At 38.1% G+C, this 25,575-nt stretch overlaps 1 protein-coding gene and 1 pseudogene across 1 annotated transcript in view; one reads left to right on the top strand and one right to left on the bottom strand.

The window, feature by feature from the left end:
- Nucleotides 1–25,575, top strand: part of FGF14 (fibroblast growth factor 14) — a 655,504-nt gene that overhangs the window by 351,827 nt on the left and 278,102 nt on the right. The window lies entirely within an intron of this gene.
- On the bottom strand, nt 17,111–25,153 carry LOC103599267 (annotated as a pseudogene).

Genomic DNA, 25,575 nt, shown 5'->3' with positions numbered 1-25,575 from the left:
TTTTTTTTTTTTTTTTTTTTTTTTTTTTTTTTTTTTTTTTTTTTTGGAGTGCCAGGAGAGGCAACCTTTTGTGTTCTCTAAAGAATAGAGGGTTTTTCCTGTCCCATAAGAACAGCAGGCTCTATTTGACTGTTCAGTGAGAGCATTGAGTGAGGGTGGCCCCCCTCAATGACACCCTGGAAGTTTGTGGGAGGACACTCATGAAGTAAGGTGGAATTCAGCCAGGGTAGGTGTCAAGTGTAAGTAGAACAGAGCTGGTGCCCTCTCTCTCGGGATTCCCAGGGAGTCACAGCACCACTGATGCTGGGAACTGAAAGGTAGTTAGTGATCACCTGGTTTATCCTCCTCATGTTACAAGTGAGGAGGCTGGGGTAGGGTTGTAAGTGGTCGCTCAAGTCTGACAATTAGTAGAAGAATAAGGTAGAAGTCATAGCTCCTGCTTCTCCTTTTGGGTGATCTGAAAAGAAGATGCCGTCTCATGTATCAGGTGAACGCATTCGACTCTGAGGATGACGGGCTTAGGGAAACAGTCTGGCATTTCTAGTAGTGAGTATAAATCATCGCATTTATGAGTTCTTAACCAAAGTAATCTCTCAGTGAATATCTGTTGAATTGATCAAGTTTTTCTCTGCTTGGTCCAGAGCAAACCTATTTTCCACCCCTTTTGTCAATTGCTCTTCTTTTGACTTCAGCGATGACAGGATCTCTGGCATCTCTATTCTGTGACTGAAGGCTGCTGCTGAACCACTCAGAAAGGTCAGAACCCTGAAGGGAGGATTTAGAAAAGCCGAGTTCCCCTGTAGTTCTCTCAAGGGCTCTTTGTCTCCCCATCACCTGTTTTGAGAATTAGGAGGTAAGTTGATGTCCACCTTGAACTCCACTGCCAGCAGACCATCACCACTACCTTACTCTCTCCTGAAAATCTCTGTTCCTTCAAGAATGTTTCCGTATAAGTATGACATGGTTTTCTCCTTCTATTCCCCAGATTTATAGAATTATCCATTTTCTGCTCTTCATTTATCCAAGACTTTGTCACGAGACTGGCAGTCTTCTTAACTCTTAAGTTCTATTTCATCTTTAATGATGTATAATCTATCCTACTCTTGGCCTTAGTTTTACAACTCCCTCATCTCCAATCTCTTTCTGCATTTTATGTAAGCCACATGCAACCAATGGTCATACCCTAAGCTTTTCATCGTTGGAAACTATCCACATCCAAAACCACTAATCCAACCATCTTGTTCTCTGACCTCCAGCCTTTTTGTTATCTTCTTCCACTGGGGCCATTCTTCAACCTCCGTTGGATCCCTGTGTTCATTGACAGCTCATTTTCTCGTTCTCTTCTCACGTGCCATTTCACTCGTCCTTATGCCAGTGCCCTAAAACTAGCTTGACTTTGAGTACTCACGGTATCTGTTGGGCAACATTCCAACTGTGGAGCAACCCAGTCATCCATTTTCAGTGTTCCTGCACTCTAGTTGTTAAATGCTGCTACAGAAGGTTGTAAACACTTAGGAAAATATAAATTCATTATGACCAACCTCAATCGTGCTCTCTGCACTACCCAAAATTCTGCTCTGTCTCTAGTCTTTCTTACTTCCCTACTTTTCAAGTAGCTGACCTTTCTGTGATTCTCTGTTCTACTCTTACTTCCCAGAGAATTTTTTTAAAAAAATTTTAAAAAAAAATTCTCTCAACTTTCCAAGACCAAAGCTACAAACTTAAACATATCTGCAGTCATTCTCACATCCCTCCCTCTGATAAGCCCATCCTTCCTCCAAATGCCATTCGTTTCTCAAGAAATTCACAGTAGTATGCTTACACTATTCATCATCATTAACATCATGATCATCAAATGAGTGCTTTATATAAAGTAATAAGACCATTTTGTATGATTTCCCTAAGTATTTTTATGCAATGTAATCTCTCATGCTTTTGTTTTATTTTTGGTGTAGGCAACTACCTGACAAAAATAAAATTATTCTTTCTTTTTGAGCTAAAAAGCATCTCCAACTGCAGGCATCCATAATATTCACATGTGCACTGAAATGGGATGACCCTCTTACTGGGCAAGAATATAAGTCCAGCTGTCATCCTTTTGTAGCAGAAGGACAATTCTGCCTCTCCTCGCTCTTGTATTTGAAGTGTACAGTTCTTACATAAACAAACAACAGAGCATACCTTTAGTACAAGTACAACATAGAGAGAATTTACTTATTAATGTTTTAGGATTTAGCACCTGTCACAGGCTTGCTTAAAGCATCTCATTTTGGGGAGAAATATCTAATCAGTATGCTATAAAAGTAACAGGAGAATCAGACTCCTTTAGAATCAGACTCCTTAATTTGAATACCTGCTCCATTACTTATTACTCATGTGAATTTAAGCAAGTTATAACTTTTCCAATGGCCAGGCAGGAACATCTGCCTTAGTACAGGCTTATCCAGGTGAAAATGGAATGTTTATCCATCATGGGAATCAGGGAAGGTAGGCACAAGGCTGGCATTGGAGATATTCTGGAATAGGTATCCCAGGATCCTGAAAATCTTGACTAATAGGGGAAGGCAGATGGTTAGGCACAGGGAATGTCATTGATCTTGCGTGGAAGGAGGGTCAATAGAACCAGATTCTTCAGATTCATAGAGCAGCAGACAATGATTCATAAACACTGCTAACTGGTAGGGCGAGAGCTACTGAGGTCTTCTTCTGAGACATTGGTGGACCCAGTTCACTTGGAGTTGAAGATAAAAACTTTGGAGGGGTTAGGATATAGGGACAGGATTTGACCAACTGACAGTATTCTCGAAATTGTCATGACTGTGCCAGGTTGGCTGATCACCAAGTTAAGCATATTGTCGTAATGGCTTGCAACATGTCTTCACTGAGTTAAAACTCAGTGTTATTCTATTATTATCTTGCCTTTATACAGGACTGATACATAAGGAAGTGTTTCGAATTTGGTAAATTATAATGATTCATATCCTCAGCCTTAATGGAGCCTGAGACTCATTGTGAATAACTGTAAAATGTGCATGTTCAAGCCATGTACTTGGACGTTCTGATTCAGCAGAACTGGGATGTTATCTGGAAGTCTATAATTCTTACAGTTCCACATTGATTCAGATGTACCACACTTAAAAAGAGCTGCCATATTTGAAAATATTACTATGTTATCTGGTTCCAAACTCGTGCAGCACAGCTCACACTATGCTGAGGTCTATGGATTTGTATAGATTTTGGCCCAACAATAAAAACTTCTGGGAAAATCAGCTATAGCAATGAACTAACCTAAGTTCTTACACATTGCTGTTTATTTCTTCTAAGTGGCCTTGTTCAATTTTTAAATTTTAAAATATTTGTTTTGTATTATGTTTAAAACCTTAAAGCCTTTTCTAATCATCCTGGTAGCAGGTTACTTAAAATTTCTAAATATATATAGTCATACATATTTTGGTGTGGGAAGAGAGAAAGGAGTTCTTTAACTTTCCTAAACCTCAATTTTCTCAACTGTAAAGTGGAAATTATATAGATTATAATTGAACTACCTCCTATGGTCATTAATTTTAATGATTAAATAATTTATAATACTTAAAATATTGTCTTGGTTTATTTTGGCAACTCAAATGCTGGTTGTTCTTCATGCTTTTATTGAAATAGGATATTATTTATGCTAAAATCCATACAACTGTATTCCAAAGGAAGCTTTGGAATGAGGAACTAATAATTCTCTATTCTCCCAGCTCAGTTTTGGGGACTAATGATATATCAGATTTGGGATAATATTTCTACTTGTTTCAGTAAATTTTTTTTAACAGACAGCACACTACTTGCTGAGAATGCTACTGAAGCTGAAAAAGTAAGCTTGAACTAAGATTATTTTCATAGTCCATATGGACAGAAGTGCAAACTGTGTCTTTTAGTAATTTTTTTTTTTCCATTTAGGTAACAGCATGCATTGAGCTCTTAATTTTATTATGGATGTTGCTTCAGATTCTTTGGAAAAATAGCACAGAGGGAGATGGTGTTGTTCTTATCTCCTCCAGGCCTTGACCCCATGGGGAGTTTCCAATCTGGACTTGACCCTGGTGCATTGCCATTTGCTGTTGTGCATAAGGAGTCTGTGATAATCAGTCCATTTTCCATATCCAGGGACAGAATACATAGAAACAGCCTATCATAAATTTCCTTCAAAAGAATTTATTTTAATGACCTTCTATGCAGAAGAACAATGTCAGAGAAGAGCAATCAATGTATAATTGGTAGCACCTATTTTTATTACTAGTCTTAAAGGTAATTGTTTTTTGAATTTATTCTTCCACTATAAATATTTTGACATGCAAGAATCTGTAATTATTAGGCCTGTGATTATGTGAGATACGTTAACAGGATAAAAAAAAATATTTTTATGGTGATACCAAAGCAGAAATTTTTACCGTTTAGACAGAATAGGGAATAAATAAATATGTGGTGAATAAAAGTTTACATTTTGCTGGTGTTCCTCATTATGAATTTTAGCAGAAAAAAAGTTTTTGTAGTGAATTTTTTCAATCATATCTTACACACATGACTTTTCTTAATTATGATTTCCTCTTTCCATTTCTCTGCTACAAAGAATCATAACAATTACAATTGTCTTTTGAAAAAAGGAAGATTGTGGTATTTTATTTATTATGTTTTTTAGCTGCTCTATATTATGATGCAATCATTTACCTTGTGAAACGAATTATGGAATGGAAAATAGAGGACTTGTGGGGTTTTTTAGTCATTAACAGTCATTTTATGTATTTTTAAAATTAAAATTACCAACTTGTATGTACTAAGAAAAGAGTTGAAGAATGTAGCTCTTGGTTTAATTAAATATAAATTACTTTATGATGATCATTCTCTCTGTACTGTTCATCATTTTTGTTTGCCTTAGTCCAAGTCAATGCATTTGCTATGATACTTATAATACAGACACAATTTTCATGACTTCTTGGCTATTTTTATACTTATCTACTTAGATACGACTCTCCTTCAGAACATTCATTGCTAATGTGTTTCTCTGAGGGACCTTGGTATTAACTTTGGGAAATGCCATACACCATGCTTCTCTCTCTCTCTCTCTCTCTCTCTCTCTCTCTCTTTCTCTCTCTCTCTCTCTCTCTCATCTTACCTTCCTGCCTCCCTCTATCATCCTTCCCTTCCCTAATTAGGAATATATTTTTGTATAAATTATAGATTTTGTGTCCACCAGAAACTAGGATTGTTGGATGGAACAGGTGCTTCCTAGAGCCCCCAGAAGGAACCATCTCTGATTATGCTTTGATTTTGGATTTCCGGAACTGTGAGAAAATAGATTTCTGTTGTTTTAAGCTACCCAATTTGTGGTACTTTGTTGTAATGTCAGCCCTAAGGAAATAATTTAATGCTAAATTATTGAGCACCTGGATTAGGCAATGGAAACTTATTTACAACTTCTGATCTGAATTTCTAGTCTAGCAGAATGTTATGAGAGAGATTAGCTACATTCCAGCTCTTCCGTTTGGGCTGGTTGTTATTACTTGTCATGGTGAGACTACTGAAGACATCATAAGAAACCAGCTTAATACTTACAACAATATTATACTTCTGTTGCATATTACAGTTTTCAATTTGAATATATGATCTCATTTTGTTTTCTCAACCTATGACATTATTATTGCCACTTTATAGATCATAATACTCATGCTCAGAGGAGAAGGTAGCATTTGCAAAGACACATAACTAGTGAGAGCTTGTACCAGACACAGAACTTACCAGTCCAGGGACTCACACGAGCTGTATGTACAGAACAGGAGGTCTTGCGGCTGAATCTCACAACTCCACTCTCTCCCAACCCCTTGCATTGCAGAGAAGGATTCTCTTCTGAGACTTTCAAGGTTTTTATATGCACTATTAAGATTATGCCTCATTGTGATCAATCTATACATATGTGAGATTACACTAGATATTACAGAGTAGTTAAACTGGTGAAAATAAATTTTTCATTTAAAAAATTAACGAAAAGTTGCTTTTTGTATTTTACCTATGTCAGTCATCCAAAAAAAACAAAATGTTGAGATAAGGAGATAACTTTGAGGTCGGCATAGGATATTTAACTGCTCACTATTTACTTGAATTTTCTTTCTTCCACTCATATGTTCAGGCAGATGTGTAGCGATTCCAAACTTAGATTGCCCGGGTTCAAATCCTGGCTCCATCATTTAGCTTTTTTTTTTTTTTTCCTTTTTGTCTTTTTTACTGACCGGTAATGGGATCGCCACCCTCGGTGTCGTGCCCGTACCGGGGACCGGCAACGGGATCGCAACCCTCGGTGATGCGCCCGCACCACGCTCAGCCAGTGAGCGGGAACCGGTCTCCACATGGGATCCGAACACTTGGCGGGAGCGCTACCGCGCTCCCAAGCGGCGCACTCTACAGTGCGCCACCGGGCCGGCCCTATCATTTAGCTTTTTGACCTTAGGCAGTTTCCTAACTACTCTGTGCCACATACTCTTCACATTTAAAATGGGACTTTTATAGATTCTTAAAACTGTTTTGAAGATTAAATTCATTAATACATCAAAAGTACCTGACATATAGAAAACACTCAATAAATATTAGCTATTGATCTTCCTTTATGCCCTGTTTGGAGACCTCTTCTCTAAACCTAATTATTCCTCTTCCAGGCTGTTAGACTGTAAGTGTAACTTTATCCTCAGTTGTAAAATAGAGACAAATGCTTATCTGACACATTTGTCCTAAGGACAAAATAAAATGGCATATGTGACAGAGCCTAGCATGTAGTAGGGGATTATGAAACAAATAGATGTCAAAAAGGAATCCTTTTAAGCAACCTTGTGTTTCTGCAGTAAGATTGGGAGGAAAGATGATTAAGTCTAGGAAATTGCTTATTGTGTTTACGTTGTCAAATTATTCAGATGCTGGATTCTATAATTCAAAAATTGAACAATTCCTTTGGGTTTAAGAATCCATTTATTTATAAATTCAGGTTTCAGTGAAAAATTTTAAACAGCTTCATAGCAAAACAGCAGATAGTTTGTGAGCATCTCAAAATTTGGGACAAAAACTTAAAATACCATTTGAGAATGTTTCCTTCCAAGAAGATGATCCTTAGAAAAATTATAATATATGCCATCAGTGATGTTTCTTGCAATCTCTGGTTTTTGTTTTTTTTTTTTCCTTTTTGTCTTTTTTCGTGACTGGCAACGGGATCGCAACCCTCGGTGACGCGCCCGCACCGCGCTCAACCAGTGAGCGGACCGTCTCTATATGGGATCCGAAACCTCCGCGGGAGCGCCGCAGCGCCCACAAGCGCCGCACTCTACTGAGTGCGTCACCAGGCCGGCCCAAACAATCTCTGTATTTTTGACATTTATTCCAATTCCAACGGTTTTCTCAGAAAACCTTATGATCAGTCAAATTTGTTGTTGTTGTTGTTATATTAAAGTTTAGCACACCTAAGTGGTAAATTCTAGATGTGGTGCTTTTCAGTTTTTGCATGTTTTTCTTCTCCTTTTTCCTCTTCTCCTTCCCTGCTCTGCCTTCTCCTTCTGTTTGTGGTTCTCTTTTAATCTCTGTATTCTTCCACTAGAAGGAACGATAAGGTACTTTGAAGGGGTAATTCATCACATGATTAGTCGTTATTAATACCTCAACGTGTATCAAATCAGTGGTCAATCACTTGGCATCACTTAGACAGAATGAGCAGAGATGGGGCCGCAGCACCCAGAAGAGGCAGGTTTCTGGTACGAGCTCGTCCTAAAGCCCAGGACAGAGAGGCTGCAAACAGGGAGAGAAGCGGTGCCTCGGGGAGATTCTCTCCATCACAAGTCCCAGCTTGGGAGTGATTCCTCCTCTTTTCTTACCATCTTACTTTTGTCAAGTTCTGAAAACCCAGGATATGATGTTACCATGTGACTTTAATTTTCATCTGTTTAACTCGTTTTATTTTGTCTGTTTTTAAGATGATTTTATTCCACTGTAAACAACAGTCTACTGTGACACACTCTGATTTTATGTCCCACCTATCTTATATAAACTGCTTCATCTGTGTCTAGCTATATCCTACCCATGACTAGAATGAGTTAGCCAGGTCACTGGCTTTGTCAGGAGGATGCTTATGAACTCTCCTCGCGCAGACAAAATAATCTAGAGAAAAGTCCCCCCCGCCTCCCTGAGGCCAAGACATAATGAAACCCTGCTAAGAGGTCTAGATTATTATTATTATTTTTTTTGTCCTTTTTGTGACCGGCCGCACTGTGCTCAGCCAGTGAGCACATCACACTGGTCATCCCTATATAGGATCTGAACCCGCGGCGGGAGCGCTACTGTGCTCCCAGCACCGCACTCTCCCGAGTGTGCCACGGGCTCGGCCCAGAGATCTAGATTATTAACAGAGTGGCTACTTGTTGCATTAGCATCAAAGACTCAGTTTCTCTTTTCAAACCCAAATACACAGTGAAACATACTATGTTTATTCTGAAATTTTAATTTTCATAGTATTCATGGCATGTTATAGCTAAGTCCATGGTCTTTTCTTCTTTTTCCTATCTTTGTTTTCTGTTTCCACAAAGCATTGTCAAGTTCCTGGACAGGCAAACAGTTTAGTTTAAATGAAAACATCAGGGTCTGTCAGTGACAGCCTCAAAGATCGTGACTATATTACCCCTGTTATCTGCAAGCCAAACCTAGAAAAATCCCAATAAACAATATTATTTTTGGTAGCAAGAACAATAAATACATTACCTTAAATTTACATTCACAAACAGAGCCTCAAGTGATAGCTGGAGATGATGATTTACTTCACCCATTTGTAGTTAAGCAGTTGTCCACTTCATTCAGGTACCAGAAAAATATTTCCTTGGCAGGTGGGTGAGCTGGAGATGAGTATTTAAAAAATCATTGCACCCAGTCACATCGCTGCAGAGAAGGCTGAGAGTTGGGCAGCCAGAGACTTCACACTTCTATGGTTCTTCTAGAAACACTGCTCTACAGATGGCCTCTACCTGAGTAGTGAAGCATCTTTTTAAAAATCATCCTGAAGTAATCCTGCCATGGTTGTTTGGGTTCTATGCTCTGTAACTCAGCTAAGTACTCATGCATCAGTGAGTGACTATACACTTAAGTTCTGTTGTTGCTTCCTGCGTATTGAGAAGGTAAGAAAAAGGAAGAATAGATTGTAAGTAAAAATTTTTAATCAATTGAGTGAATTTTATTGGAAGCTTCATCAGAAAAGAATCAAAGTATATCCTCATAGTAAGTCTCTCCATGTAGTGCTTAGGAGAATATCATGACAAATTAAGCAATTAATAAAATGTTTTTATAGCAATGCCATCCTAAGTTATTTTCAAAGGAATGCAACATAACAAAGACAATGTCTTCAAGTTTTTAAAATCATGTTCCCAGGGAGATGGGACTCTCAGCTTCTCATAATGGGTACATCACTAAAATAGTACACTAAAATGAACAATGGCATTATTAAAAATAGAAAACCTAGTCTAAGTATACTTACTTCTTAAATTTAGCATATTCTGATTTACATATGCAGTATTAAGAGAATGAAACACACTTTGATTTTCAGTGTAATCTTGTCCACATTCTCTTAACTTTCATCCCTACCCACATTGATTGAACCTGAGTGAGTGGTTGTCCCTCTGATATCCCGTCCCATTATTCCCTACCCTTCACTGCTACCTTCTGTTAGAAGCATTATCTATAACACAGTAATCTGGCCAGAAGAGCATTGTTAGTATTACCTTCATTTTGCAGAAGAGAGAGCTGAAATTGAGAGAAGTTAGCATGTCCAAATGTTACAGGTGGCAAGTGGTGAAGCCAGGGACCTAAGTCTCCTTGTTTTTAAAACCTAGTTTTTTCCAGAAACTGAGCTATGATCACCTCCCTAGGATCTCGATGGGCACTGATAACATAAGAAGTGCTTAAGAAATGCTTATCATGTACATAAATAAATGCATAAGACTTTGCTTTTATAAAAGATAAACATGCTTTCCTTTTCTTCTCTGTTTACACCTAAGAACAGGAGGTAGACTTTGGGCAGAACTGATTCGACTCAGCCGTGTCATCTCTGTGGAATATGTACATCTCTGTACTCTAAAATGTGGACCAGATCAGGCTGAAGTTGTCCTCGAGTCTCCTTGCCCTCTGGAGGGATGGATGGTCCGGCCTTTGTGCAACTGGGCCACGTGCTGCCATTTTAACTGCTTGGTTTAATGACTTCACACAGACTTTATTTTCTGCTTCAAATCTGTTATATAACATAAACCCACTGTTTAAACAGAACAGAGAGTGTTCTGTTTCTAAACTGAAGTGAGGAGTTATGCTATTTCAACCATGTTCTTAATAAAAAGAGAATGGTTCATTTAAAGTGTGAAAGTAACTAAACAGGGCCCAGAGGTAGCAACAATACCATCTTTTTTTCTCTACTCTACTTACTGTTGCTTAATCTTAGAAAGACTTGACTCTTTCCTCTCTTTCAGTCTGAATACATTTTTTTCCATCATTCAAAATACAAGAACTTTTGGATCATAAAATGTGGTCAACCTTGGCAGTGTTTCTTGAAAGAATTGAAAAAGACTGGCCGGCCCGTGGCTCACTGGCTGAGCGTGGTGCTGACAACACCAAGTCAAGGGTTAAGATCCCCTTAGCGGTCATCTTTAACAAAAAAAAAAAGAATTGAAAAAGATCAGTGTTCTTTGTATCTCTGCCTTGCTTGGGAAAGCTTGACTAAGAAGCTTTATATTTCTAAAGTGTATGTGTCAGGAAAGGAGAGAAAAAGAGGATAGAGGGTCCTTCTTTAGACAATTTCCATTAGAAATCGGGTAACCAGTCTAGAGTTCATCTAATTATAAATGACTTGAATCTTTTATTAAAATTATTGATGTATTGGAATGTTAAAACAAGATATAACTAGTTTTTGTCAAAGATAATAGCTAATAATTGTGAAGGTGTCCGGAAATTTTCAAGCTCATATTCTCGTGGTGAACGTTCAAATTGGTGGAGACTTTTTGAAGCACAATTTTGAAATTCCTTTAAAAACATGAAAAAGAACATATAGTTTGACTCAAACTATTTCTCTTTCTCAAATCATATTCTAATGAAATAATGTGGAATGTGTGTACAGATATAACTTTATCAGTTACAGTACACGGTGAAACCATAAACTCATGAATGTCAAACTCAAACAACAAATTTCAACAAATTGACAATAGGAGATTGGTTGGAAAATTTACCAAGGAATGGAATACTATTTAGCCAACAAAAATCAGGTTATAACGATCTGTCCATCCATCTATCTATCTAAACTGTTCACATGGGATGATGTTTATGATATTAAGTAAAAAGTGGTTACAAAATATGATTTTAGTATAATCTCATACACACATGTAACACACACACATACAAGCATACCTGGTAAAGTTTGAAAGAATATACAAGGTGTTAAAATGTAGTAAATATGGAACTATGGCTTTTTCCCTCATTTCTTTTTGTCTGTGCTTTACATTTTTTCTTCAAAGAACATGTATGACTTTTACATTAAGGGAGAAAACATTTTTTGTAATTCCATCCTCACAACAAACAAATTTAAAAGTTGGTCTAACTTTTCAATTAGTTTTCTGTAAATCAGGGTGGATATTGATGATACAATATAGATTTAGAATTGATAACATTAGATCCTAGAACAGGAGTACCTGACAAATGCTTCTTTCTCAGTCTTTTCCACGCAACATTTGAACTGGGCTGTGATTGCATATCAGTTTCGCTGGTCTTAAAATCTCCACTGAAAATGTGTTTCATTTGTGTTAAATAGGTTACCTCCCATAATGAGTTAAAGAGAATATCAGCTCATATCCTAGAAAACACTAACATTGACATCCATATTTACACCTTCTTTAAGAGAGCAATCAAGCCATCATATGTAAAAAACTGAGGAACATACCAATAATCTTGTTATTTAAAGGTAGTCAGTGAGCCTAGTATGTGACCTAAAGTCCATGGGACACTCATGTTATTAAATGTCAACATCATTGTACTTTCCTAGTGCAAGATGGCAGGCCTTTCTCACCTCTTCCCTACTAGATGCACAATTTAACAGCAAGACTTATGTAACCCTAAATACAAAAATGACTTAGGAAATCCAGGTTAGCATTACTCAGTACTGAGGTTTGTTCATCAAATGAACTGTTGGCAGATGTGATTTTAATAACAACGGAGTGATATGGAGAGATCTTTTCTCACTTGGGAAATAATAAGAAATTCAGTAACTGTGGCAATGTAGACTGGATCAATATGTTTTCAAGGCAGATAGATCAGAAGTCCATTCCATAGCTTTCAGTAACAAAAGATTTACACTATTCTCTAACAGCTGATGCCTACATGGCAGATACACCCATTAGATGTCTGTCGGTAATCTGGTTTTCCTTTTATTTTCTCCTGGTGGTCATGATAGCATTGTCTATTAAGATGGAATTAGAGGATTTTTTGTGCTTATTTTTACCTGAATTACAAATAGGGGTGCAGTAAAACAGGATGATTCATTTGTCACCTGTGGCCTGGTCTCATCTCTATCTTGGTCCTCAGTGCCATCTAAGGTTCATTATTTGACATCCCATCCCCTGATTTCTTTATTCTTCATCTGTTCCACTTTATTCTAACAGATAACGAGCTGTCTTGGAAGTGCGGTAGAACCTCGTTATAACTTTCTCATTGTTATATTAACTTAAATACATCACCAGAAGAACCGTGTCCTTGAAACGTAACAATTGTGAACATTCAATAACTCTTGTCCTTGTTTTAATAAAGATCACAGGCATTTTTATGGCTCTTCCATCTTCAGAGTGAGCTCTCACTGGAATGAGCTCTTCTGCATTTCCACCCAGCACAATTTGACTGATAGAGTCTGATTAACCTTGTTGGCAGATATAGAAATGAAGTCACAGAGTCCTTGAATGTCACCATCTGCTGGACAGTGTCAGAGCAGAGACATTCCTCTCTTCCTACCCGGTCTTGATAAGTGCCTTACTGCTCACTAGCTAGGAGTTCAGAAATGTGCCCACTCTTATTTTTATCTCATTCCTAAAATCTATATTGGAAATTCATTCATGGATTTTTGGTTATGGGACACATTTGCCTCAAAGTGAAACTTGTTAATAATGCCTCAGATTTATTAGAACACGTATTCTGTACACTGCACATTGTATCCAGTTCAGCCCATTTTATGATTCAGAGGGAGTAAGTAATACCTCAGATCATCATCATTCATGAAAACATCTTCTTCCTTTCCTTTTGTTTCCTCTAAAACAAATTTGGATGTCATTGCTAACTAAAATAACTGCACTGGGAATGACAACTAAAAACTTTGTTTATAAAAGTCTCTTATTCTTTGTTTTCTAGAAAATAGACCTTTTTTCGACAACTAAAAACTTTGTTTATAAAAGTCTCTTATTCCTTGTTTTCTAGAAAATAGATTTTTTTTCCTGACCTATTGGTATTTGTCCAGATTCTCAGAAATAAGATTTTGTGACTCATGTTTCAGACCTTGGTATTTCCCAAGGCATTGGGTTGTTTACTTTGGTTTATTTTAGGTATTAAGAGGCATATGTATTTCAAAATTCAGTTTGTCTGCTTTTGGTTGGTTTGTTTCTATGTTTGAGTGGAACAAAAGGGATTCACCTTTTATAAAAGGTAGGGAATTTCTGCAAAATTTCTGTGATATTATGTGGTATTTGTAAAATCAGTTTTCTTTCACAGTTTCACTGCATAATTACAATAGGTTGGAAATAGGTGGCCTCACATTGAGGCAGAGTTTCGCCAAATCCAGCTTTTGGTGAACTGGCTGGCTTACTGTCAGCTCCTCTTGCTGCAGGTGTCCGTGCTCTTGATTGACAGTTAAGTAGAACCACCTGCTGTCCATCTTCCCCAGCTGTCTTTATGTCTTATCTCTTTATTATTGCATATGAATATATTTGTTTCACCAATCTGATTTTTTAAGTAAGATTTTTATTTTGGAACAATTCAGATTTGCAGAAGAGTTGCCAAGATAGTCCCTGTACACACTTCTTCAGATTCCCCCATTGTTACCTTTTTTCCCTAATAAGACTTCCAACTTCTTCATGTCCCCATGTCTCTAGAGCCCCTCGTAGCACAAGAACTTGTCTTGCTTCCCCTTTGTCCTCGGTTTTGCTTTCTGAGGTTTCCATTATCTGTGGTCAACTGAGGTGAGAAAATATTATCATTTTGTGTGTGTTCGTGAGACCACGTTCACATAACTTTTACTACAGTATTTGTTGTAGCTGTTCTATTTTACTAGTAGTTATTGTTGTTAATCTCTTACTGTGCCTAATTTATAAATTAAGCTTTATCATAGGTATGTATGTATATAAAAAGATATAGTCTGTGCAGGGTTTGCTTCCCTTCACTGTTTCAGGCATCTGCTGGGAGGTCTTGGAGTAGTATACCCCATGGATAAGGGGGGACTACTGTACTACTCACTGGGGTTCAGTAAATTGGGGTTGTATAGACAACTAGAGAGGCACATTTTATGTGATTTATATTTTACAGATAAATAAGGGTGTGGTTGTATTTATTACAAATATGATACAAATACCTAATGTAATTGCAAGTTCAGAAACAAGCCAACATTTATTTTAAATTTCCTTATGCCTTTTCTAGGTTATTTTAATAGTGGCTTTAGTCATGCACAGGTTTTACCTAATTCGACTCAGAAATGCTTGAGATTAAAATTGGTCTATTTCTACAAATGTATTACAAGTTAGAGCAGAAATAATCTTTCAGGAAGATTATTTCCTATATTATATATCAAGTTGATGTGATTTACAAACTACTTTTATAAGATTAACTCATATCACTGTAAATTTTTGCATTTGATTAGTAATGAGAAGCCCTCAAAAAGCTGTGTTAACTAATGTTCTTTTTCAGATGACTTTGAAATATTTAGGGGGTGTCTTAGTAAATACTGTATTTGTTTTACCCAGGATAGCCAGACAGGGCATTGCTGAGGTGATTGAACTTCAAAAATCAATCAGAAAAACATACACAGCGGGGCCGGCCCGGTGGCGCACTGGATAGTGCACCGCTTGGGAAGCGCGGCGGCGCTCCCGTCCGAGGGTTCGGATCCCACATACAGACCGGCTCCTGCTCACTGGCTGAGCGAGGCGCGGGAGCAACGCCGAGGCTTGCAATCCCGTTGCCGGTCCCCGGTCCGGTGCGGGGGCAACACTGAGGGTTGCGATCCGTTGCCAGACACGGAAAAAAGACAAAAGACAAAAAAAAAAAAAAAAAGAAAAACATACATAGCATATTGGAAAGATCAATGGACTGATATTGTTCCTGCTATGTGTAAAGAAAAAGATGAAAAGCAATGAAACCTGGAAGCCTAGGCTACACCAAGATGTTTTGCATGATGCTGGCATTGAACAGAGAAAGCTCTGTGCAATTTTAAAAGCTACTATTTGCATAGAGAATGCTGTAATTCAAGAGTGAAACAGACATTTGGGGGGCTTATTTGCATTTGGCTATGTATCTATGTAGGGATTTTTATAACAGCATCACTAAATGGATATAAGAACTAAAATGTTATTTCTCTGTAAAAAATAGATAGTAAAGCAAAACTTGCACAATTTGTATTAGATTTTGGATTACTTCCTTAGAATAAGTCCCAGGAATAAATTAAATCAAATGTCCAAAATGTCATCCATCACTTGACATTCCTAATGCAACCTCTTCTTTGGAAAGGAATTGATGCCTCCGTATAAATGCCTGTTTCTCCAAAGGCAAATAAGCCAAGATAATCGCTGAGGGATGGGATAACCTCACATCCAGTTTCACAAGTTAATCAGGTTAATTGGTGCATGGAGGGACGATAATCAGAGAGAGGCATGTTGTCATGGAAAGAGCATCACCAAAGTTGACAGGCGTTCCAGTGGGGATGAAGTTGCTTTGATACCTACAGAGAATACTGGGCTGAAGAGTCATTAGTTCCAAAAGAGGGTTTCAGATCAAACTTCTGCAGATGCCTTGGTCCATATGATGGGGAGTCTGACACATTCTAGTCTGCTCTGATAAAGTGACTATTTTCCTTCCTGCATTGAGACTTGCAGACATAATATTCTGAAGTGACTGGTCTCTTATCTCTGCCCAACCATAATCAGACTGATAGAAAAAGTCTGAAATAACTTTTAGTCTCTTTTCAAGTATAAACCTATTAGAAATTATCTTCTTTTTCCTCTCTGCTGAAGACACTGGATGCTTTACCTTCCAACCCAATGCAGCAAATACTGTTTTGTTTTATTTTTATTCCTTTGTTTAAACGATGCTAGCCAATGCAGATGCTTGGGCTGCAAATTCCCAGCTGAAATCTGGGACTCAGCTGCACTTGATTCAATGTGTCAACTCTTCTGCCAGTGGGGATATCATTCAGTTAACTCTCTAGGGAGAGCTATGAGAAAGCAGAGGGGACACAGGGACAGCACAAAAAGCCCAGACAGCATCGAAAGGCTGAGGTCTATTCTCCATTTGGTCACTAACTGGATGGTGACTGCGGTTTCCTTGTTAAATTTAATTTCTATTTATTTTGGCTCTATATATGGACATCACAAGCATTTTAGAAATCCGTTAGTCCCAGCTGAGGTTACCACTTTCGAAATTATAAGAAAGCTGGGAAAAAAAGAGCATTTGTGTATTTCTTAACATTATGTACATTTCCCATGTAAATTGCTCCCATGTTCACATTGCAGAAAAAAAGCTAGTCTTTTGCAACGAAAAATAAGTGCGTGGTTATGACATCTATGACGCAAGTGAATAACAAGCTTACCTTGTGGACTACAGTCTCAATGTGAATGTTCTCAGCTCAGCATTGTATTTCCACAGAAATAGACACATGGTTACTGAGTCAGCTCACCCCCTGCCTTCCCCACCCACTAAGCATACAAGCTCGCACGTCTGTAACCCAGTCAGCCTCATCAAATTTATGTCACTCCCTTAAAGTGAATTTTTTTTAACATTTACAATGTTTATTTTCTCATTGAAACTGTCAGTTAAAAATTATTTGGAATCACAGTACTTCCTTAATTTTTTCATAGGGAATATTCCATTTACTGGGTAGTTCATGGTCTTCTGGACATATTCTAATTAATACATTTGTTAGCATAGTAATTTCGATTGGCCAAAACTTACTGCCAATAAAACTTGAATTTAATTTGTTATGCATTCCCAGTGGCAACCAATAATCACGTACTTCAATATTACAGATTTCAATTCTTCCATTCTTTATGACTATGAATACTTTAATTTCCAACTGTGACTTTTCATATACTACATTAAAGAAAGGGTTTATATTAAACTCTGGAGTTTTTCTGCATATCTACTCCCAAGTTTGTCATTCTTTGGCTTTGCTATTTATTCCAGGAAACAGTGTCTCATCTGTTGGGTTTATTAGTTTAATGTGATTATCAATTTGAAAAGTGGCATACTCTGAAGCAGTAGTAGCCACCAGTACTTTGGAGGTCAGAGTGGGCTCCTTTTTCAAATGATTTTTTGCTAAGGAAGTTATGCCAGGGGTGATATTTCACCTAATCACTTGGTAAGAGCTCTTTAGCAAAGAAGACAAGAAGGTCCCATCAGTATCACATGATAAAGTGCTGTAGTGATAAGCAGTAATGTGGCTAATCTTAAAAGCTGTTCCTGAGATTTTAAACTGTCCATCAAGTAATAGGTCAAATATTTTGGTAATATTTTGATTGCCTGCACATCCCACATGGGTTGGACAGTGTTCAGAGCTCTCACAACTAATTTCAAATATTCCATCCTGTCATGCTTGTTTTTGGTTATAAAGAAAGTTTGATATTACCCATATCATGGTAGACCAGTCCTCCCCAACTTCCTCTCCAAACCAGTTCTATGCCTTCTCACATCAGATTCAGGCTACATTCTTGCAAGGATTCTGGTGCCTACCAATTACAACAGAGGCAGAATTTCTCTAAAAGAAAAGAACTGGCTTGCCTTCTAGATAGATCCAGTCCTGTACTTCCAAATTTCAATAAACCTCATTGGAAATTGACTGTAAAATGAGCCCACTTTTTGCTCTATTTTTAAAGCCAGCTACTGGGACCTTGAGGTTACGAAGGAGCTGGAAGTGATTCTTCACTGACGATGGGATTGACTTGCCAGAATCTCACTACAGTCGTGCACATGTTTTATTCCACCTTTCTTTCTGGCTCTCTGTGGGTGTGCACACAACTGGCATCCATGTTATACATTTCATACCCTCCTGCGTTTGGCATAAACTGTTCCTAACCATGGAGTTGGGGAGTCCCGAGCACTGAATGTAAACCGCAGTGCCTTCAGCACTGGCCTCAGGGTCCCAGGTCCCCGCCTGCTGCCCAGACTCCTGATCTGCTGGGCGGTGCAGCCTGCAACATACCCCCCTCAAAATGAATCTTGCTCCTTTCCTTTTTCTCCAGTTTTCTTGGAGTCCTCTTCCCTTTCCTCTTTATCTGCTAGGCAAACCCATCCATTGATTTTTAACTTAAATGTCACTTCCTTGGGAATCATTCCTGACCTGCCCAAGACTGACGCAGGCCTCCCTTTTATTATTTTCAATAATCCCTTGTGATGTCTCTGCAATGTGTCACAGCACAATGTAATGTAAATAGTGTATGTATTTATCCATATCCTCAACTCCAGAGTTACCCTTGTGGGAGTGGGTTGCACTCATGTTCTCATAAGGCACAGCAGAGGTGGGGTCATTCAATCCCTTTAGCCTCAGGGGTGCTTGGTAGAGCTTAGGGTAGCAGTGGATCATAGTCTCATCCCCTCACTCCAGTACAAATATTATATTTTCCGATTGTCTTGATATGAAAATATTTGAGAGGCACAGAGGGCAGGGTTCATGTCTGTTTTGTTTATCACTGCCTCTCAGAACCAGGTACAGTGCCTGACTGATACATAGGAGGCACCTGATAAATACTTATTGAATGAAAAAAAAAGTGGTCTTCATAGAGAGATTGAGCCTTTTCTTATATACAGCACCACAAATGTTCTTCATAGGCTGTGGATAGGAAAATAGAAGGTTGAAGAAATAATAGCTACATGATAATAAAAAGCTTAGCCACTAGTCTATATTTTGGGGAAGATTTTTGTGACTTTAATTCATGGACAGACATGAATTCATAGTTTCAGTGTTCTAGTAAGTGAACAACAGACAAAAACTACCATTGAGAAGCAGCTGTTGGGTAATGGCTAAGAGCACTGCTTGGAAGTCTGAGTATGTGGAAAAACTGCTGGCTCTGGTGATACCAGCTCTGTGCCCTAAGGACCTGTTTAAATTTTCTTTTCTCAGTTTTGTCAAATGAAGGTAATAATGACACCTACCTCACAGAGTTGTGTGAGAATTAAATGAGTCAACATATGTACAGTGCTGGACACTGCGCCTATGACATAGGGAGTGCTCAGTGAACGTCAGCATGATTATTGTCCTGGTTGTAATATAAAAGCTAACTTTAATAGACTTATGCTCCAGGCGCTTTCTGTGGGAATTCAGAGATTTATGATAAGATCATCCAAAGAGTAATCTTTCCATGTATATCTTCCACATCCAACAAATTAAAGTATGATTACAACTGAAAGAAAATCCATTCTGCAGCAATAAATTACTGACTTTTTAAAATTTAATTTCTTAAGAAAGCATCTCAGCCTTAATGGGAGGGGAAAAAAAAACTTTTTGACTGTCTTTTATAATTAACCACTTTTTGAGTGTCAGGGTAAGATACAACAGATGTAAAAGGGGAGAAAGGCACAAGTAGAAAAAAAGGGGGGGACTTACTGTGTTCTCATGTGGTACAAACACTGGAAGGAAGTCATGATTTAGCATAAAGGATGATAGTTGAGTACTTTTGTGCTAATAATTCTTTCCACAATATGGAAAACCTTCAATGGGGGCTTAGAGAGAGAAGTTTGGGACAGTCTTCTATTGCCCTTAAGAATGTTCTTTACAATGAATACCTGGCATTAGAATCTCCATGATACAGTATATGAATCATATACATGATCTAAATGTCTTTTGAAGCCTAATTCTTGCTGGTTTTTCTGTCATAAGGCTTTCTTGGTAAGCATAGTATATTTGAACATTTCTTGCCTGGATTTTATCCTTCCTTTGAAATCAGGTATTGTACTTAAGATGACTTTCCTGATTTCTAGTCAGAAAAGACAATATATAAACTTTTCTTTTTAGTGTGTTCTTTTTTCCAGAATTGCTCTTCTGTGTTCTTAAATATTTTGGTCATGGGTCTCTTTAAATGTTTGCAACTTATTTAATTGTCCTGATTTTGCTATTATGTATAAAAAAGCAGCATTTAAATTGTGGATCTTTCTTCTTGGTTTCCATGACATCACTTTTGCTGGGTTTGTTGTTTGTTTGTTTGTTTGTCTTTGGTTGCTAATTGTATTCTTTATCCCAACCCCAAATGGGGGCTCTCTCCCTAACTTTCAGCCTTAAACTTCTGGTCTCTCAGCCCTTTAAGACTTCCTGGGCTTTGCTATTCTTTATAAGTAGATGACTTTCCAACCCTAATCACCAGTCCTACCCTCTTTCCATAGTTTCAGTCGATTACAGGACATTTCCATTGGAATGTTCTATCCCAGCCAGATTATAGTACGTAATGGAGCACTGGGATCACTGTCAGATCCGAAGTGTGCTGCGTAGATAAGGCGAGATCAGTATGAGCGTTTGCATTTGGAAACACTAGCGCAGTTATAGTAGGAGTCAGGGATGACAATCTAGGGAGACATAAAAGCTGGGGACAAAAGAGAGAAGACTAAGAGCAGTGGGTCAGAAAAAGCCAGTGCAGAATATTTACTTGCAGAAATATTTACTTGTTATTCAACTCTATTTTTCTTTTATAATTACAAAGATAATACATATGTTTGAAGAACTTGTGGAAGTCATAGAAACCACAAATAAGGCACTAAATTTACCTGCAATATCATCATCTAGAGTCAATGGTCATTGATATTTTGGCATACAGCCTCCACGCACCCCCTTAACATTTACAAGTATTTGCATCATCATGTAATTGCCTTTTGTACCCTGCTATTTAAACAATATATCATATGCATTTTTACATGCTGTGAATATTCTAGAAAATAATTTTTTAATTGGATTTACTGGACTTCAGCATATAGGTTTTACATGATTTATTTAACAAATCCCCTATTGTTGGATTCTAGGCTATGAGTGACCTTTAAAAAGTCCAGGGAACCATCTCCGTGACCTATGGAGAAACCCCCCGTGAGTTGATCCTCAGAGGGAAGGGTGGGGGAGAGGCAGTGAGATCCCCTAACAGGAAAGAGTGCCAGGAGTCAGAAGATCAGGGCCTGGTACTGCACTCATCACCAAACAACTGGATATGTCACTTCACATTTCTGGACCTCTTTTCCTTCCACTGTAAAATTAAAGTCCTGAGTTAGTTTGCCTCTCAGGTCCTTTTAGCTCTGATATTTTAAAGTTCTAAGTGAGAATACTGCATAAAGGAGAGTTAACTGTGTAGCATGGGATCCTGATGGAAGCCCAGAAATATGGAACTCAGGGCAAAACTCCTGAAATGAGAGTAAAGTTGGTCCCATTTCTGAAGCTCCCAACCACTTACGGTTTCTGCTGTCCTCCCCTCGCCCCAATCTCTAGCAGGTAGATGCTTCCACCAAAAAGAGCCACTTGGCATAATAGTTTGGTGCTTTTAAAGAATCTCTGTGTCAAGACGAGAATGAAATAAAGAAGCTATAAAAAGCAGAAACAGTTCATGTTACGTGACCCTGTGGGTGACCCGCCTACCACACCATGGCTCTCTGTCTCTAAATCACTGTCTACACATTGCTAGATTTTCTTCCATTTTCCCTGAGTCTTATCCAGAAATTCAACTTAGTATGTATTGACTTTTTGTCAGTGTTTCTTATCACTTGTAAACCCATGTCACCTTTCATGAAAATTTAGAAATGCACATTCTCCATTCTTAAAATGTCAAATAATAAAATGAATACTGTGACTACTTAGATAACAGAGAGGAGAGTGTCTCATGGGTTGTTTTCTAAATTATGCCCCAATCTGTACCTCCCTAGTCCCAGACTGACTTGTTCTCTCACCCAGGGATTCTGAGAAGTATATTTGAAATTACTTATTGGATTTAATGATTTATATGAACCTCCTAGAATTGTAAGGTTAATTTTTTTTCTTAGGGACATCTTGAAACGTGTTTTGGAAAAGAAAAAAAATGGTGTTTAATAAGTACTGACTGTAGAACTGACCCTCTCTAGGTGGTTCATGCTGTGCATACATGTAATTCTCTGGGGTAGGTTTTATTGTCCAACACTTATCCCTAGGAAAACAAAAGTGCAGAGAGATCCAAAGCCACACATCTGAGCTAGAATGCAAACTCCCTGTTGGCCCCCTCCAAAGTTCTTTCTGTTACACCATGACCATATACATACACCAAAAGGGAGCCTCCAACCTATGTGCATAGATGATTTTCAGTGCGTGATGGTGAAGTGAGGACTTTCCAAAGGTCTTGCATAGAAACTGTAAATAAATTTCAGAAATCCTTCAGCATGATAAAACAAACAAAAAAACCCCAACAACCAATAAACTAATATACTTTCAAGAGCTGATTTTAATCCAATCTGATTTTCTCATTTATTAGGGTGATCATACCCCTTTTGATAGTCCTGTTTGATAGCTATTATTCCAGTGTATTATTAGCACCCATTCTCTCTCAAAAGTGTGCTGGTCTGTATGATAAATAATATGACTTCTCTATTTATATTTATCCTTAATTATTCAAATCTGTATGGTCTTAGGTCAGAAATCAAAAAGTGCCTAAGAGATCACATTAAAGAGGAAATTCCCAGGGCCTCATGTTGTCTTGAGAGCAACTGGAAGTCATACCGTGCATACTTCTCCTAACAATATCTTTCATTGTTTCCTATTCCGTCTTCAATGCTCTATTATTGTGAATTCAGTTTTTCTGAGCAATGTCATGCAACTGAATATTTTAATATTTTAATCCAATTAGCAAATCAAAAGCATTCCAGGTATTTTAAATGTAGGTTATGTTCAGAATTTTTGCTAAATGAGTAGATTTTAGCTGCTCTTGCCACACACAAAAAAAGGTAATTAAGTAGATGATGAATAAGTTAATTTGCTTCACTATAGTGACCATTGTACTATCTATAGGTATCCCTGAGCATCATGTTGTACACTTTAAATGTATACAATGTAATTTATTTAAAAATTATGAAAAATCAAAAATAAATTATAATTTACTAAAAAAAGACAAAAAAATGCAGGTGGGAAAACTGCAAGCCTTGTGTATAGAAGGAGCAGTAATTTTTCCCCTTTGGGGTCTACTCTTCCATTGTAAAAACACTGAAACATCTTCACTCCCTATCTGTGTAGACTTCTCTCATGCTTCTACCGCGATTATGTTATAGCTGGTAATGCAGTGATTGTCAATGTGTGGTTTCTTGACCAGCAGCATCAACATTACTTGGGAGCTTGATAGAAATGTAAAATTTTGGACCCATCTCAGATCTACTAAATCAGAATCTCCAGGCCTGGAGTCCAACAATCTGTTTTAACAAGTGATTCCGATTTATGCTCAGGTTTAAGAACCACTATCATGCCAAGTAACTGTCAAATCAGCTGTCTCCACGAATCCTAGTATTAATAATTTTATCTAAATCTAGTAAATAAGAAAGGCCATAATTGTCTTGTGATAGAGAGTTGCACATGTAGTAACTTGAGAACTCTTGAAACTAGGATGTCGGATAGTTCCAGTTCCAGAGCAAAAGCAGCATATTCATTCATTTCATTTTTATTTAGGACTCACTACAGAGTGGACATTGTTCTACAAGCCAAAGGTACAGCCGTGAGCAAAGCAAAGGCCCTGCTCTCATGGAACAGTTTTTTTTTTTTTTTTTTTTTCTACTGGGGGAAGACGGACAATAAAAGACAAAGTACATACATGTTGAGTAGTATATGGTGTCAAGACTAGTGGCAGGAAGTTCTGCGAGGTGCTAGGAGGCTGAGTGAAAACAGGACCCTGGGGTGAGGGAGCACTGCTGACTCAGCTGCCGCAGAAGCCCCTCTCATCAGAAGGCACTTGAATGGAATGAGGGGTGACCATGCAGGTACCTGGTAGTGTCCTCACAAAGGAAACTACAGGTGCAAATGCCTTGGAGCATGAATATGTGAGACATCAGAAAACACCTTTATGACACTTGTTTGATAATTAGGATGCTGTGGTTTCTGTTGGCAAGACTAATTTTGTCAATTGGCTCCCTTTCTATCACTCAAAAGTTTGGAAAGAATGGGCCGGCCCAGTGGCACACTGGAGAGTGCGCCGCTTGGGAGCGTGGTGGCGCTCCCGCTGAGGTTTCGGATCCCATGTGGAGACCGGTTCCCGCTCACTGGCTGAGCGCGGTGCGGGCACAACACCGAGGATTGCGATCCCGTTGCCGGTCCCCGGTACGGGCGCGACACCGAGGGTTGCGATCCCATTACCGGTCAGTAAAAAAGACAAAAAGGAAAAAAAAAAAGTTTGGAAAGAAGAACAATGAAACCTGAGCCTGGAGCATCAGGTGTGCCTTTTCTGTATTGACCACCAATTCCTAACATATTTGCAAACTAGATTTGCAAGGTAGCTGCAACGTGAATTCCTAAAGCCCTGCTCTTTATTCTCAGATCTGTGTTCCATTTCAGGGGCAAGATTTCAACTATTTCAGAAACCTGAGTTATATTTGATCTCCACTTTTTCCTTATCCATCTTCCCATTTTAATCCAAGTTTGTCCATTACATCTCCTAGAGGTTCCCAGGACTGCGTCCTCTCTTCTACCTATCATTTTCCACCTCACAGCTCCCTAACCAGTGTCTCTGCCTCCAGGCTCTAAATCATCTACTTATCTACTGGAGTAGAATTCTGAAAACATGGGCATTAGTCACAACTCTCCTCAGAAACTACCTCCAGTGACACAATGCTCAAGTTCAATCTCTCGATCTCCAAAATCATGGTCTCCATGATCAGCACTAACACTATTTTTTATTCTCATTTCCCATGTTACCCTGCAATTTACACCAGTTCAAAACCAAAATAAGCTATCTTTTTAAAAAATTAATTAATTATTTAAAAATTTTTTTAAATTTTATTTTGTCAATATACAATGTGGTTGATTATATGACAAGCTATCTTTTTCTAGTGCAATGTTCAAAGTCCCTTCCACTCTTCAAGGCCCAACTCAAATGCTAGCCCTTCCGTGCAGGATTCCCTGATTCTTCCAACTGAAGAAGGTTGCTGTTCTCTGCTCTGTTGTGGGAAGTTGTTAGTTTTTCTTTCATTTAGTACTCAGTCTTGTATTACAGTTAGATATTGACTTTCCTGTTACCCCCTCATTAAAGTCTGATCTAGTTGGGAGTAAATAATCAGTTTTATTCATTTTTGTATCACTCCGACAATTAAGACAATGTGATGCAC

This window comes from Galeopterus variegatus, unplaced genomic scaffold, assembly GCF_000696425.1.
Source record: "Galeopterus variegatus unplaced genomic scaffold, G_variegatus-3.0.2 Scaffold8, whole genome shotgun sequence".
Lineage (NCBI taxonomy): Eukaryota > Metazoa > Chordata > Mammalia > Dermoptera > Cynocephalidae > Galeopterus > Galeopterus variegatus.
The sequence above is the reverse complement of the archived record's forward strand: the minus strand, read 5'-3'. Positions and strand labels throughout refer to the sequence as shown.